Below are 17,986 nucleotides of genomic sequence, written 5' to 3' on the forward strand. Positions count from 1 at the left end.
CCTTTTCCGCAAATGCAATTCAATGTCCGCAAAAAGCGGTGGTCGCAAATGCGACCCATTACTCCCAAAAAAATCATAAATTTCTTCCAAACACTCCGAAACGCTTTCCAAACTCATCCGAGCCCTCGGTGCTCCAAACCAAACATCCACACAAGTCTGAACACATAACACGAACTCGCTCGCGCGATCGGAATATCAAAATAACCTCTAGAACCACGGATCGGATGCCAAAACGCATGAACATCACTATGAACTTCAAGAACTTCTAGAATTACAACCAAGCGTCCGAACCATATCAAATCAACTCCAAACGACACCAAATTTTGCAGGCAAGTCCCAAATGACATGACGAAGTTGTTCCAACTTTCGGAATCTCATTCTGACCTCGATAACATAAAAGTCAACTATGGCTCAAACCTCTCCATTTTCCAAACTTCAACTTTTCCAACTTTCGACGGAATGCCTCAAATTACCCTATGGGCCTCCAAATCCAAATTCGAACGCACGCCTAAGTCCAAAATCACTATACGTAGCTTCTGACATCATCCAAAACTCATTCCGGAGTCGTTTACTCAAAAATCAAATTCTGGTCAAATTCCCACTGCTTAAGCTTCCAAAACTAGATTCCTTCTTCCAATTCGACTCCGATTCACCCGGAAACAGAATCCAACTATGCACGCAAGTCGATACACATAATATGAAGCTGCTCTTGACCTCAAACTGCCGAACCGGATGCAATTGCTCAAAACGACCAGTCGGGTCGTTACACTTAGATGAATCCCAAACATGCATGCCCCCCTTAGACAATCTTATCTTTTGCCCTAAGCTACCGGGTGAAGACAATATCAAAATCTCCTCACTGGTTGTTAATGGAAAACAAGATCTGAGCAACCTTTTCTTCAACATTTATGATACACTTCTCCATACTATCAACAACACATTCATTCTAATTTACCGCAAGGAGAAGGATAATCTCATATGGGGGACTGACTAGTAACATGCTCTTATCTTCTAAATCTGCCTATTCTTTTTTATAATCTCATATGACTCTCCCACCAACTTAAGAAGTTTCTTTCAACTGGATTTGAAAACTAAAAGCTACTAACAAGGTCAAGTTTTTTACTTCTCATTCGAAGCTACCTACTAGTAAGTATCTCCTTAACATTGGGCTGAACATAAACCCCATCTGCTCCTTCTGTAACAACTCTGAGGAAACAATACCTCACATCTTCTTCGAATGCAATAAACCAAGGCTCTTTGGGCTCACTTGTGCCTTAGATCCACTAATCAACATCTGGTATAATCCTACGATTTGATCAAAACTCTTGGAATGACACTTGGTCAAATATGATGAACAAAGATTTCAATAATATCATGACGTGCCTAATAACAAACACAACTAGGTATAAGATTCAACACCGATGGATCTTTATTTGGAAATTCAGGTATAAGAGGAATTGAGGGGTCTTTAGGGACCATAAGGGAGATTGGGTAGTAGGCTTCGTGATAGGTTTTCCTAAGATTAATAACCTGTCTGAATTAACTACCTTGTTGCATGGCCTTAAAATTGCAGGTGAACTTAAACATGACTCTACTGCACATCAATGCTGATTTAATAAGAATTATTAATATGTTGAAATCAGGACACTTGCCTTATAATTTTATTACTTTTGAATGTAGGTTATTGATGGGTCAACTGGGGAACCCAGTTGTATACGGTCAAAATCATATGCCTCCGATTTATAGACTCGAGGGTCCGTCCTAAGCCCGAGTCAGGGCAAAGTCGAGTTCGAGCCCGGTGGACCAGACTCGAGCTCGAAGACAGAATGCGATAACCGGAGATAGGAGTACGAAGAGCACCGGGGGCAAGTATGCTCGATCGAAATAGTACCATTATGGATTTGTAACAGAATGAGCTAGATTACTGCCATGTCCCCAAGATCATGGCGCAAATCCCGGAATAAGATTGTACGATTCCGTACTAGGCGGTTAGACAACTGTATCAAGAATATTCCCTTCTGTAAATAAAAATATTCCTTATTATATAAAGGGGACCCCCAATCATTTGTAACATCATCTAATTACTGAACAAAGAATATACTCTCTACTTTTTGCCTACTGTTCATCAGAATCTTCCCTTTGCTTCACTGCCCTTACTTTACTTTTCTTGCTTGATTGTTCTTACTGTTCTAAACCCACCTCAAGGTCACTAAGCTTGAGGTCACTGCTGCTGAGTTATATTAGTTTGATTCACTTATTTCTTTCACTTCTATTTCATATTTTCTTGATTATTAATTGGTATTGAACTAAATCACATATCTTTACAACCACAAATCAAATTTAATTGTTACTCGTATTTTTGAGGTAAACAGTTTGGCGTCCACCGTGGGGCTAAAGATAATAGTGATTTTTTCTTTACTTATTCTTAATACACACGTTATTTTTACACTTTTTCTTGTCAAGAATTTTTGATTCTCAGGCTGAAACATGTCTAGCTCACAAAATGCATCTGCTCATGATAACGAAGGTCTTGGTGAAAACAACAATGTAGGGGTCAGTGTACCATCGGTAAACCCTGGGGATGTGCCAAACATGGAACCAGTTGATGTTAGTTCTCATATTGCTATAAATACCAACTTAGGCACACACACCGAAGGGAGTGTACGCAGGGAAGCCCGACCAGGGGACCAAGGAACACCAGGAGTAGGAGATGGGGGAGTCAGCCTCCAAGTGATATTCGAGATGCTGCAGGCTCAGCAAATTGCCATTGCTCAACTTCAAAGTCAAAATAAGACTGAGTGTAGCTGAACATGAAAACAATTGACGTGTTGAGCCAACACCAGAAAGGTCAAATGAAAGTGGCTCGGGGACTGACCCCACGATTATGAAGATGCTCGAAGAGCTCACTAAGAGGATCGAGTCCGGAGAAAAGAAAATTGAAGACAATGATAAGAAGGTGGAGACTTATAACTCCCGTGTAGACCAGATACCGGGGGCACCTCCAGTTTTGAAATGATTAGATGCTAAAAAATTCATACAAAAACCATTCCCTCAAAGTGCGGCTCCGATGCCCATTCCCAAAAAGTTTCGCATGCCCGATATACCTAAATATAACTGAACAGTCGATCCCAACGAGCATATTACTTCATACACTTGCGGGATCAGAGAAAATGATTTGAGTGACGAAGAGATCGAATCAGTCTTGTTAAAGAAGTTTGGAGAAATGTTATCGAAAGGAGCTATGATTTGGTATCACAACTTAGCTCCTAACTCTATTGACTCATTTGCTATGTTAGCGGATGCCTTTGTGAAAGCACACGCCGGGGCCATAAAGGTGGCCACGAGAAAATCAGATGTCTTCAAAATAAAACAAAGGTTCGACGAGATGTTAAGGGAGTTCGTGTCTAGGTTTTAGATGGAAAGAATGGAATTACCACCGGTCTCCGATGACCGGGCAATACAGCCTTTTATGCAGGGTTTGAACGAGCGGAGCTCGATTGCTTCTCGATAGCTAAATCAGAACTTGATCGAGCATCCAGCTGTGACGTGGTCAGATGTGCACAACCGTTACCAATAATAAATCAGGGTTGAGGACGGTCAGTTGGGAGCCCCCTCGGGTTCGGTTCATCCTAACAGGTTCGCGGCTAAGCCCCTGAGGGATATGAACAGGGAATCGAGATCACACAGGGAACGATATCAACCGTATGTCGATCGAAGAGACAACGGTTCAGGTTGGAACGATCGGAGAAACGATCGAGGTCAAAGTTCTCGGGGACTCATGAGTAAAAGCAGATTCGATAAGCATATCGACACCGCAGAGGCACCTCGATTATCGGAGCACAACTTCAGCGTAGATGCATCAGGGGTTGTGTCAGCCATTGGAAGAATCAAAGACACCAAGTGCCCAGACCTATACAGACCGATCTATCTCAAAGGAACCCTAATTTGATGTGCAAGTATCATGGCACGCATGGTCATAGAACGGAAGATTGCAGGCAGCTTAGGGAAGAAGTGGCTCGGTTATTCAACGAGGGTCACCTTCGAGAATTCCTCAGCAATCGAGCCAAAAACCACTTCAGGGAGAGGGATGCAAGGAAAAATGAGCAAGAAGAACCGCAACATGTAATCCACATGATCATTGGCGGAGTCGATGTCCCTCAACGGCCCGTATTCAAGCGCACCAAAGTATCAATCACAAAAGAAAAGCGGACTCGGAGCTATGTGCCCGAGGATGTCTTATCATTCTGTGACGAGAAAGCAGAAGGCATATCTCAGCCTCACAACGACGCCCTGGTAATCTCTATCTTTTTGAATAAAATTCAAGTTAAACGTGTTTTAGTGGATCCAGGTAGCTCAACAAACATAATCTGATCGAGGGTCGTGGAACAACTCGGCCTACAAGATCATATTGTACCTGCATCCCGGGTCCTGAATGGCTTCAACATGGCAAGCGAAACAATAAAGGGAGAGATTATTTTGCCAGTAAACGTAGCCAGGACCATACAAGACACTAGATTCCATGTCATCGAAGGTGACATGAGGTATAACGCACTCCTCGGGAGACCATGGATACACAACATGAGGGCAGTGCCTTCAACTCTTCACCAGATGATGAAATTCCCAACAGAGGAAAGAGTGAAAACAGTCTACGGAGAGCAACATGCTGCAAAAGAGATGTTTGCAATCGAGGAAGTGGTACCGATACCAGAGCCCTTAACCTCGGGGAAATCGAGCACCAAAGCTAAGCCGGCTACTAAATAGCAATCACAACCCCCAGCCTCGATGGAGTCGGAACGATAGGTAATCGAATATGAAGAAAAGGATCTCATTACTCCTCGAACCTTCGTCGTTCCCGAAGAGTCGGATGCAACCAAGTCAACCGTCGAGGAACTGGAACAGGTCATACCTATCGAATACTTGCCCGAGAGAAATGTGACGATCCGACCCGTCGTCACGTGTGTTACCGTCCCGTTTTCCCCATTTTCTATTTCCTTATGTTTCAGTATCAGTATTAGATGTGTTGGAGTTGATTTGGATTGGGTTTGATAAGAAATGAGACACTTAGTCTCTTTTAAGAAGACTTAGGTTGGAAAAGTCAACCGGGCGTTGACTTTTGTGTTAGAGGGTTCGGATATGAATTCCGATGATTTGGTTAGCTACGGGGGATGATTTGTGACTTAGGAGTGTAATCAAAAGTGATTTTGGAGGTCCGGAGTAGAATTAGGCTTGAATTGGCAAAGTTAGGATTTTGGCGAATTCCGGTCGATAGGTGAGATTTTGATCCGGGGGTCGGAATGGAATTTCGAGAGTTGCAGTAGCTTCGTTAGGTGATTTGGGATGTGTATGCAAAATTTCAGGTCATTCGGAGGTGTTTTGGTTGGGTTTTTGATCGAATGCGTGTTTCGGAAGTTTCGGAAGAACTTAGGCTTGAATTCGATGAGAAATGATGGTTTTAGTGTTGTTTGAGGTGTTTTGATGATTGGAGCAACTTTGAATAAGGTATTGAATCATGTTTGTGTTTTTGGTTGAGGTCCCGGGGGCCTCGGGGTGATTTCGGATGCCTAACGGGAAGTTTTGAACTTAAAGAGATTGCAGAATTTTGCTGCTTCTGGTATTTTCGCTTCTGCGGAAATGGGACCGCAGAAGCGGTACCGCAGAAGCGATTCAAGGACCGCAGAAGTGACAGTAATCGCAGGTGCGAAGATGCCAATCGCATCTGCGGAGTCGCAGATGCGACAAAAGGATCGCAAATGCGGAATTTTGGACTTTAAGGAGATTTCCGTAGGAGCGGGAAAAGACCGCAGATGCGGTAGCCGCAGAAGTGGAAAATGACCGCAGGTGCGGAAACAACTGATCAGAAGTGGGTTTTTAATCCCTTCGCGAAATTTCACAGAACACATATTTTAACTTCGGACTTGGGGTGTTCTTGAGCGATTTTGAAGAGGAAATTCAAGGACTTCGATTAGGTAAGCATTCTTGGACTTAGAACACAATTTTATCATGCAAATACATGAAATTACGCTGAAAACTCAAGGAAATTAAGGTCAAAAATGGTGGTTTAGGGCTTGAAACCTAAGAGAACAAAAATGGAAATTTGAGGGGTCATTTGGACTCCGATTTTGGTGTTCTTTTTATGCATGGACTCGTGGCGAGATAAGGAATCCGGTGATGTGAAATTTATAATTTTTCGAGAAATGGGCCCGGGGCTCGGGTTTTGCCAACTTCGTGATTTTCGATGTTTTTCGAGTCTTTTCGATTGGGTTATATTCCCTTAGCATATTGTGACGTATTCGTTGTGGTTTTGGTCAGATTCGACGCACGAGGAGGTGAATTCGAAGGGCAAGAGCATAGCAGGCTAGGACTTTGGCCGGCTTGAGGTTAGTAATAAATGTAAATACTGTGTTGAGGGTTTGAAACCCAGAATTTGCACATTGTAGTGCTATGTTGAGGTGACTTGCACGCCGGATAACGGGCGTGGGGTAGAGCACCGTCGGGGATCGTGACTTGGTCCATCCCGCTTAATAATATTACTACCTAAGTGATTGTAGTTTTTTGTGATATCCTTATAAAAATGGATTAATTATCATAATTGGGCTTCGTGCCCACTACTTGAATCCTTCAGGGATTATTTTTACTGGTTTCTTACCATATTTCTAGATATTGAATTCAGTCCTGGTATTTAACACTGTTGTTGTAAACTCAGCCATTTTTCTAAAAGTAGAAACTAAAGTAATATTTTTAAATGAAGTTTGGGCTGAATATTTTTATAGTATTGTACCGAGAGGCTTATGTGATTTTGGACTGAGTATGGGATCGGACTGCACGCCGCAGTGGTATGATGATGACGTTGATATGAGGCCAAGGGCCTGATTGATGCCACGAGATGGCTTATTATTGCGCTTGGGCCGTAAGGGGCCCCTCCCGGAGTCTGCACACCCCCAGTGAGCGCCGTCGACGTTAAATAAATGGAGCGGGCTGCACGGCCGCAGCGTGGTACTGGAGGTACCGGTTTATGTGTTGCATTGCATATTTAATTGTGATTTATTTCTTCATCTGTTGTGATGTTTATTATAACTGTATTGCTTTTTAATGGTATTTTTAGCTTTACTTTGTGTTTATTTGGGATTTCTTATCCTCAGACCTTATCTATATTTATTACTTTCTGAGTTGGAAGTACTCACAATACTCCCTGCACCTTGTGTGCAGATCCAGGTACACCAAAGGGTGAGTGAGGACTTGTTAGCTGAGCAGCAATTATCTGGGAGTGTCGAGGTAGCTGCATGGCATTCGCAGCCTTGATCTCTCCCTTCTATCTTTTATTATTTTATTCGTATTATTTTCCTAGTCGGACTTGTAATAGGTGAATAATCTGCTTCTAGAGGCTCATGTTCGTGACACCAGATTTGGTGGGCTGATTAGTATTTTGTTTTTATTTTGGGGTTTTCGAATGTTAGAGATTATTTCAGAAGTTCCGCATTAAATTGGTATTTTAGTAGTGAATATTTATTTATCTATCTAGATTAATTGGCTAAGGTTGTGGAAATGGTCGGGCTTGCCTAGCAAGGTGTTGGGCGCCATCGCGATCGGGGGTTGGGTCGTGACAAGAAAGGTATACCTGGGAACGGGATTGACCCCCGAACTCAGGAAAAAGCTCATTCAATTTCTTATTGATAATATGGATTGCTTTGCTTGGTCCCATTTAGATATGACATGGATTTCACCGGAACTCACCACGCATCGGCTGAGCACCGATCCCAAGTTCAAACCGGTGAAGCAAAAGAGGAGGCCTCAGTTCGAGGTAAAACATGCATTCATAAAGGACGAAGTAACCAAACTTCTTAAAATAGGATCCATTCAGGAGGTAAAATACCTCGAGTGGCTAGCCAACGTAGTTGTAGTTCCAAAAAAAGGAAACAAACTTAGAATGTGTGTAGAATATAAGGACTTGAATAAGGCATGTCTGAAAGATTCTTTCCCATTGCCAAACATCAATCGTATGATTGATGCCACGACCGGCCACGAGATCCTAACTTTTCTCGACGCCTACTCCGGGTACAATCAAATTCAGATGAACCCAGAGGACCGGGAAAAGGCTTCAGTTATTACTAAATTTGGAACTTATTATTATAACGTAATGCCATTTGGGATTAAAAATGCAGGAGCTACATACCAACGCCTAGTTAACAAAATGTTCGAAGAACAAATAGGTAAAACAATGAAAGTCTATATTGATGATATGTTGGTTAAGTCCCTGCGCGCAGAGGACCATTTAGTTCATTTGCAGGAAACATTTGCAATTTTGAGGAAGTACAACATGAAGCTCAACCCGGAGAAATGTGCCTTTGGAGTTGGCTCGAGGTAAGTTCCTTGGCTTCATGGTGTCCAATCGGGGTATCGAAATCAACCCTGATAAGATCAAGGCTATCGAGGATATCACGATCGTGGATAGTATGAAAGCCATGCAAAGTCTAACAGGGCGAATAGCTGCTTTGGGTCGATTCATTTCAAGGTCGTCAGATCGAAGTCACCATTTGTTTTCCTTGCTCAAAAAGAAAAAGGACTTTGCATGGACCCCGAAATTCTAACGAGCCCTGGAGGAACTAAAGCGATACTTGTCGAGCCCGCCTTTGCTTCATAACCCAAAGGTAGATGAAATTTACCTATATTTGGCTGTGTCGGAATAGCGGTAAGTGGGGTACTAGTTCTAGAAGAGCAAGGTACGCAATTTCCTGTTTATTACATAAGCCTAACTCTAGGAGATGCTGAAACAAGGTACCCTTACTTAGAAAAATTAGCACTTGCATTAATAAGCGCATCTCGAAAATTAAAACCATACTTTCAATGTCATCCTATATGTGTATTAACCACTTACCCTCTTTGAAATGTTTTTCATAAGCCCGAGCTATCGGGCCGATTGGCTAAATGGGTCGTCGAACTTAGCGGGTACGACATCGAATATCAACACCGAACGACCATAAAGTCTCAGATCTTAGCTGATTTCGTGGTCGATTTTACGCCGGCCCTCGTACCCGAAGTGGAAAAAGAACTCCCGCTAAGTTCGGGTACATCATCGGGGGTATGGACCCTTTTCACAGATGGTGCCTCGAATGTGAAGGGGTCCGGGCTTGGCATTGTTTTGAAGCCACCCACGGGTGATACCATTAGACAATCAATTAAAACTTCTAGATTGACTAACAATGAAGCCGAGTATGAGGCCATGATTGCAGGTCTCGAGCTAGCTAAAAGCTTGGGAGCAGAGGTCATCGAGGCCAAGTGCGATTCTCTACTGGTGGTAAACCAAGTAAATAAAAGTTTCGAGGTTCGAGAGGATAGAATGCAACGGTACTTGGATAAGCTACAGGTAAATTTGTACCGCTTCAAGGAATGGACTCTGGATCATGTGCCTCGAGAACAAAATAGCGAGGCTGATGCACTTGCTAATATGGGATCTTCGGTCGAAGAGGATGACATCGTCCAGGGGACTGTCGTCCAATTGTCAAGGTCTGTGGTTGAAGAGGGTCATGCCGAGATAAATTCAACAAGCTTAACGTGGACTGGAGGAATAAGTATATCGACTATCTGAAGAATGGAAAACTCCCATCGGACCATAAAAAATCGAAGGCCTTACGAACCAAAGCTGCTAGATTTGCAATAAAGATGGAACATTACACAGAAGAACGTTCGATGGGCCACTGGCGGTATGTTTGGGTCGGGGGACACCGATTATGTTCTTCGAGAGATCCACGAAGGCACTTGTGGGAATCACTCCGGCGCTGAGTCTTTGGTTCGCAAAATCATCAGAGCAGGTTACTACTAGGATAGCATGGAAAAAGATACTAAAGAATTTGTCAAAAAATGTAATAAATGCCAACGATTTGCACCGATGATCCATCAGCCCGAAGAACAACTCCACTCGGTCTTATCCCCGTGGCCCTTCATGAAATGGGGAATGGACATAGTCGGCCCTCTGCCGACAGCCCCAGGTAAAGCTAATTTTATTTTATTTATGACTGATTATTTTTCTAAGTGGGTGGAAGCACAGACCTTCGAGAAGGTCCGAGAAAAAGAAGTTATCGACTTCATTTGGGACCACATCATATTCCGATTCGGGATACCTGCCGAGATTGTGTGTGACAATGGAAAATAATTCATCGGCAGCAAGGTGACGGAGTTCCTCGAAGCACATAAAATAAAGAGGATATTATCGACACCGTATCACCCAATCGGAAATGGACAGGCCGAGTCGACAAACAAAACTATCATTCAAAACCTAAAGAAAAGGTTGGACGATGCAAAGGGGAAATGGAGAGAAGTTCTACCCGAGGTCCTTTGGGCATATCGAACAACGTTGAAGTCCAGCACGGGGGCTACCCGTTCTCTTTAGTATATGGCTCCGAGGCCCTCATCCATGTCGAAGTCGAAGAACCCAGCGCCAGGTTTCTACACACATCGGAGGAATCAAATCACGAGGCCATGAATACTAGCCTCGAGCTGCTAGATCAGAAGCGAGAAGCAGCCCTTGTTCGGATGGCCGCACAAAAGAAAAAGATCGAAAGGTACTACAATAGAAGGACCAATCTCCGACACTTCAGAATCGGGGACTTAGTTCTACGAAAAGTTACCCTCAATACTCGAGACCCAAACAAAGGGAAGCTAGGCCCGAATTGGGAAGGACAGTACCGAGTCCTCGGGGTGGTCGGCAAAGGATCTTACAAACTTAGCACGATGGAAGGTGAACAACTGCCAAACAATTGGAACGTATCATTACTCAAACGATACTACTGCTAAGGTATGGTTCTATCCTTTTTGTCCATTTGGGTTTAAAACTAGCTCATTGCAAATCTTCGATCGAAGCTATCGAAGACACCCTATTCGCACGAAGGCCTTAGGTTTCAAAGCATGCGTTGCACTCTTTTGCCCTTAGATCGGATTTTGCCCCAAATGGGTTTTACCGGCAAGGTTTTAAATGAGGCAACAATTATATGCTACCTAAGGAGGACTCAACAGTATCCAAGGCTTCTTATCAATCAACCTCGAATACTGGGGGGGCATCACCCTCGGAGGTCATATTTTCGAGGAAAATACTTCAAGCCTGAGAGGGCCTCGATAGGAAATCTTTGTAATGGCCAAACGGTCATATGAACCGTTTCCGTATAGAATAGTCGAGCCTCGATGGCAACATGTACGCATGTATCAATTATTTGAATAAGCTTCCTGTTTATATCAAAAAACACTTTGTGTCTCAAAGAAAGTCTACTATTATACGAGCTCTACACTTATAATCCTACGGGAAACGGCTCAAGGGCCAGGGCACAAATATCACCCCAAGACACTCGGGGACTGTTATCGATAGTCAACATATCCGAGCCATCATAAACTCGGACTCATAAGACCTCAAAGAGGCATCCCCCGAAACAAAGGCCAAGGCCAAATACTCGGGGACTAACTTTTCGAACAAGTTCGAAAAGTTATCGGGAAACAAGTCCAAGAGACACACCCGAAGGCTACGGCCATACAAAAGGCTACGACCATACTAAAAGTCTACGGCCGAAATAATACGGCTCGGAGAAGTCGGACTTCCGCCATAAATTAAAGGCCTTCAAACGCTTTGAAAAAATTGGTTAAATTAGGATACCCTCGGCAAAAGCAAAAGGGGATTCGATAAATTCAGCCCTCGAATAATCTAAAGGCTTCAATAACATCAGCCTTCGAAAAAACCTCAAGAGGTATTCGATTATGTTTACACAAACAAACTTTAGATAAGGTTCTGATCCATCGAACCTTCGAAAAACCCAATGGGTACAAAAAACAAATGCTAAGGCATAATTCTCACTAAGTCTATTAGCCGAAAAGAGGGAAAAATTATATAGCCATCCTAGAGGCCGAGTTGGCCCGATCTTAAAGAGCCTAAGGGCCGATCTAAAAGAGCCTAAGGGCCGTCTAAAAGAGCCTAAGGGCCAATCTAAAAAACCTAAAAGCCGAAATACATAGAGTCCGAGACCCTGCTCTCAACCCCACTCGGACTCAAGAGTCCTGAAATCTCGATCTCATATCAAATCAAACTTAGCTCGAGGATTAACGAAACCTTAAAGGAGTATTATATTGATCAATAAAAACCTAAGGGTTTATTATGTTCTGGGCCTAAACCAGTACTTGAAATGATCATTTGAACTACGCCATCAAAATATTACGCAAATGAGAACAAAATGAAACTCAAAGGTTCTTTATATTCACAGAGGATGTTTTACAAAAGGAACATTTACAACGCCCATAAGGGGCCCTTACACAAAAAAGAAAAAAAGAACCTAATCTATTTCGGGGTTATGTCCTCGGAAGCAGCTTCCTCGGGAACCGCACCCCCGGAGGTCATATTTTCGAGAGCCTCCTCCTCCTTGGGAACATCTTCCTCACCTTCCCGCCCTCGGAGCCACTCACGGCATCTTCGTCATCTGAAGAGATGAGAAACCTAGCATCGGTTTCCTGCGCCTTTGCTTCGATTATCTCCTCAGTGAGGTCGAACCCTCGGGCGTGTATTTCTTCGAGAGTCTCCCTTTGGGCTTGCCACTTGGTCAATTTATTGCTCCGTTTTGCCCCATCGGAGGCCTCCCTCAGCTCCGCTTGAACAACTGCAGCATCTCTTAAGTACACGGCAATGGTCTTATTAGCCGTGACCTTCGTCTTCTCAACCTCAGCCTTAGATTGTGCAGCTTCACCTCGGGCTCCAGCAAGTTCTGCCTCTAACTCCTCGATTTTCTTGGCCTGGGACTGACCCTTCGCTTTAATATCTCGAAGTTGAGTTTCAGTCGAGGTCAGCTGGATTGTAACAGTTTCCTTATCGGCAGCAAGCTGATCCATATTCTCCTTCCACCTATGTCAATCAGCTTTAACTTGATCAACCTCGCCCCGGAGCTGCCCAATCATCTCCAACTTTTGTTGCAGCTGAGATATCGAAGTGTTAGCCTCCGAAGTACGGCCAAGAAGACCGTACCCTGTTAATATCACAGTTACCTGCTCATCTAGCTCGGTCTCGTTTTTCTGAGCTTTGGCCAATTCAGCCCGGAGGTCCCTAAGCTCTTCTTCCTTTTGGTTATAAACGAGCCTCAGGGCCTTCTCTTCCTAAGTTCGGCCTCACATTGGCTCAGCTCAGCCCTAAACTTAGCGATGGCCTATACATGAAGTGAAGATATGTCAGTCAAAGAAAAGGAAAGAAAGAAAAATTACGGCAATAAAAGTTAATATTTACATGAGAAAGGAGACGTTGAGCCTCTTCAAAGATGGTGGAAGCATCGTTAAGGTCGGTGGTATCTTCAATCCCAGCATAGAAACCATGAAAGGGATCTTCCTCGAGGACCTTGCTCGGATCGGGCATACGCAGAGCGTTAGCATCTTCGATTTCCTCCTCGAAATAAGATGGTAAAGAAAGGGAGTGACCTGTTGTCATGGCCCTGAGCTTTTCATTCGGGCGTTCTGATTGGCTTCGAGAGTTTCCACACTCTCTCCTTCGGGTATATCTGTTGAAGGCGGAGGAACGATCTCAATCTCCGGGGACATGGGGGCCTAGCCCAAATCCTTATTTGGGGTTCCCTCACCACGGGATGAGGCCTCTAGTGCGGAGGGCTTGGCGGCCTCGATTAGTTTCCTGGTTCGAAGCACTAACGCCGACTCTTCACCATCATTTTCCTCATCATCCGGGGAATCGTGGGCCAAATCTGCGTCCACATGAGCAAATATTTTCCGTAACCTACGAGAAGGGGTTTTCTTGTCTTGAGGGTCTTCAGGCTTCGAAACCCTCTTTCTTTTCTTGTGCTTGCACGGTTTCGGAATCGAAGGCTTGGTCCCTTCCCCGGGCGGGGCTGTCCTCATTTCAGAGGCATCTCCGATGCCTGCACAAGTAAACATGAGTGAGTTGACTCCACTAATATATTAGAAGTATCAGAGACTTGGGAAGAGAATTTACCATGATGTTTGGCCTCCCACTTGCCCCTCGATAATTCACGCCATTTGCGCTCATCGTAGGAGGGGGTGGCAGCTAATTTTCAGACCCAATCCTCGAGGTCGGGAACTGCGTGAGGTGCCCAGGCAGTGGCTACAGAAAAGGTGAAGGCATTGTGAGACATGAAAGTTGAATATGAACAAAAACTGAGAAGAAGAACCCACTTACGATAAAAGTTCCACCTCTCCGGGAACGACATTTTATCCCTAGGGATGACATCCGAAGTCCTTACTCTGACGAACCAGCTCATCCATCCTCGATCTTTGGTTTCGTCATTACTGGCAAAAAAGGATTTCGTTGCTCGACGTTGCAGCTTGATAAGCCCTCGAAACAGCTGGGGCCGATACAATCGAATCAGGTGGTTGAGGGTGAAGTCCAATCCCTCGGCCTTTTCAGAAAAGTAGCGCAACATGATCATGATGTGCCAAAAGGAAGGGTGAATTTGGCCGAGGGTGACTTCGTATGTTTTGCAGAACTCGATCACCACTGGATCGAGGGGACTTAGTGTGAAAGTGTAAGTGTAAACACTTAAAAACCCCTCCACGTGGGTAGTAATGCTTTCCTCGGGGCCCGGGATCTGAACCAAGACCTCGTTGCCCTAGCCGCAGTCCCTATTTATTGCTTCGAGGTTCTTCTCGATATCAAACTAAGATATCGAGATGCATGCTCGCATCGGCCCGGGACATCGGGGGGATTTTCAACACCGAAGTCTTTTTTAGTTACACAAGGGCCGGGGGTGATTCCTTCAAGAGTTGGCGGCACCACCGGTTTGGCCAACTGAGAGGAAGAAGAAGCCGACGCTTTATCTTTTTTAGGGACCGTTTTGGAAGTTTTAGCTATGATTTCAAGCTAAAAGATACAGACTGTGTCGGAATGTGGTATTTTTATAAAAGCCTGGCGTTTTCCGGCGCTTAAAGAGGCGGTGGAAACAGATAATTAGAGAAAGAGATGAAGAAGGGAAAGATATAATGAAAGAGTAAAGTTCTTTACTCAAAGGGGTTGCCTCATATTTATAGAAGAGCAACGACGGTTCGGCGGCGCTAGTGGCCTACCAATACTGGCGTACATTCAATATTTTGGGGAAGTGAACCGACGGGACATAATAGTCACTTCGAGCGCCTACGTCACGGAAATGACGTCATCACTAAAGACTCCGGGAAGACGAGGATCGAATCGTATCTTATCATCTTACTCTAAGAAACACGGGGACTATCTGTATACGGTCAAAATTATATGCCTCCGATTTATAGACTCGAGGGTCCGTCCTAAGCCCGAGTCCGGGCAAAGTCGAGTTCGAGCCCGGTGGACCATACTCGAGTTCGAAGACAGAATGCGATAACCGGAGATAGGAGTACGAAGAGCACCGGGGGCAAGTATGCTCGATCCCGAAATAGTACCGTTATGGATTTGTAACAGAATAGCTAGATTCCTGCCACGTCCCCAAGATCATGGCGCAAATCCGGAATAGGATTGTACGATTCCGTACTAGGCGGTTAGACAGCTGTATCAAGAATATTCCCTTCTGTAAATAAAAATATTCCTTATTTAGGGTTCACCTATTATACAAAGGGGATCCCAATCATTTGTAACATCATCTAATCACTGAACAAAGAATATACTCTCTACTTTTTGCCTACTTTTCATCAAAATCTTCCCTTTGCTTCACTGCCCTTACTTTACTTTACTTGCTTGATTGTTCTTACTGTTCTAAATCCACCTCGAGGTCACTCCTGCTGAGTTATATTGGTTTGATTCACTTATTTCTTTCACTTCTACTTCGTATTTTCTTGATTATTAATTGGTATTGAACTAAATCACATATCTTTAAAACCACAAATCAAATTTAATTGTTACTCGTATTTTCGAGGTAAATATCAGTCATCAACCATAGCTACAAGGAGCAGAATCGGGTGGCGGACCTCCCAACTAAACATGGAGCAAAAAAGAAGTTTTTTGACAAACCAAAGATTTTAACAGTTCCTCTGGTATTTGCTAATAATGCAGTATGAACAGACATCTTAGGAACTACATTTTATAAAAAGAAAACTACGAAATGTAAAATTGCCAGTATTTTTTGGTTACAATGTAAAATTATTATTCAATCTTTTTATACTCTCTTCCACTGCTTTCACTCTCTCCAAGTCATATCACCTGAAAAAGTAAAAAAAATATATCAGATATATGTATCGCTTCTTCAGACAATCACTTTGTGATTGTTAGTCGACAAAACTTGATTTGTCGTTATGTTTGGAGCTCACATCATGGTTAGAGTACTAATTTATAAAATTTGGATAGTGAAAATTAGATTGTAAAGTAATAATTATTGTTGAACAAACTTGAAGAAGTGAGTGAATTTCGAATATGATTTTTGTGAGAAATTTAAAGCATATGTTATTTAGGCTTGTTCAAAATAATTTAAGAAGACTGTCTACAAAATTATTAACCATAATTACACGAGTTCAAATCCAATGACAACTTGACTACTGTAGCCTACAAATTCACTTGATATAATTGTGTAAGAAAAGAAAAATCAGATAGAGTACTTTGAAGTAAATTGTTGTACATAAGGTTTTCTAGAGCCGTCAATATGGGCTTGCCCAACCCAGTCTAACCCGTGATTTAGCAGAGTTGAGCTAGGATTTTTGGAGCCCATTTAAGAATGATGTTTTTAAGCCTGGCCCGAGCAAGCCCGTGGCACATGAGGCTTGATTGAGGCTGGACTAGTCGGTCCGTGGGCCTAATAAAATTATGTATTTAAAATATAAAAAAATATAGGAATTTTTACCTCCTATAGCAAAGGTTAACACCTTATTTATTTTAAATAAATATCATTTAAAAAAATTATATTCTATAGATACCTTTTAAGGTTTATAGCAAAATATTTAATTTTGGTTACCTCCTTGCCCTAAGCCACTAAATACGCTAATCAGTTACACTTTTTTCTTTCTCTCTCTACTTTGATACATCCCATTCTCTTCCCACATCCCATTAAAATTTCCGATCTCCTCCTCCTTCCACCGAATTTGCGCAAAGCCCGCTTTAGAGCAGGTTCACTCTCTGCTTCAGCCGGTTTAAAATCTATGGAACATTTAATCCGGTTAGTTTCTCACCAACAGCAGCAACCGCCGACATATAATGGATGCACTGATTCTTCACTAGCAAATATCGACCCATCTTCATGGATGCACGTGGATAGTAGACTCTGGTTCAAGGCCATAACTACATTGTTCATGAAGTTATTTCATATATCCTGATGGTCCTATTTTGATTCTTTTAAAATCCTGAGCTCTTTTAATTCGGTTGGTCCTCACTACCGGCTTTTGGTGAACGGCGGATTCGCCGGAAATTAGGGTTTGTTCTTGAACAAAGACGATGGAGTTTGGGGCTGAGCAAATTGATTTTCTATTATATATTTCGATGTATTTTCATGTATTTCATTGTATTCATTGTCTTTTTTTCATTGTAATTCAATGTATCTCGTTGTATTCCATGTATTTCATTGTATTCACTGTTTTTTTTTCTCATTGTATTTCAATGTATCCCGCTGTATTCTATGTATTTCATTGTATTCACTGTCTCGCTATATGCCATGAATGTATTCATAATTTTTTTTAATTAATATAATTTATGTATTCAGATGTATTATATAATTTCTCTGAAGATTGCTATATTTTTGGGTATTTTTCCGTTGAGAATCTTTTTCATAACTGAAAATACAAAAATTTGTGTGTTATAATTGAGTTTGTTGAGTTATATTAGGAGTCTATTATGTTAATTGATTCACTTTCCGTTTTAAAAACAGTGTAATCCCCTATTTCACGCCGTGAATACAGTCGAATAAATAATCTGTCCAGCTGTAATCCCATGTTTCACTCCATGAATACAGTCGAATACACTCGAATACAACAACTGATTAGCTGGACTTCCCTGATTCACGCCTATTTTTGCTACTGTATTCATGAATACAATAGCTTAAATACATCAAATACATCT

Source organism: Nicotiana attenuata, chromosome 5, assembly GCF_001879085.1.
Source record: "Nicotiana attenuata strain UT chromosome 5, NIATTr2, whole genome shotgun sequence".
NCBI lineage: Eukaryota > Viridiplantae > Streptophyta > Magnoliopsida > Solanales > Solanaceae > Nicotiana > Nicotiana attenuata.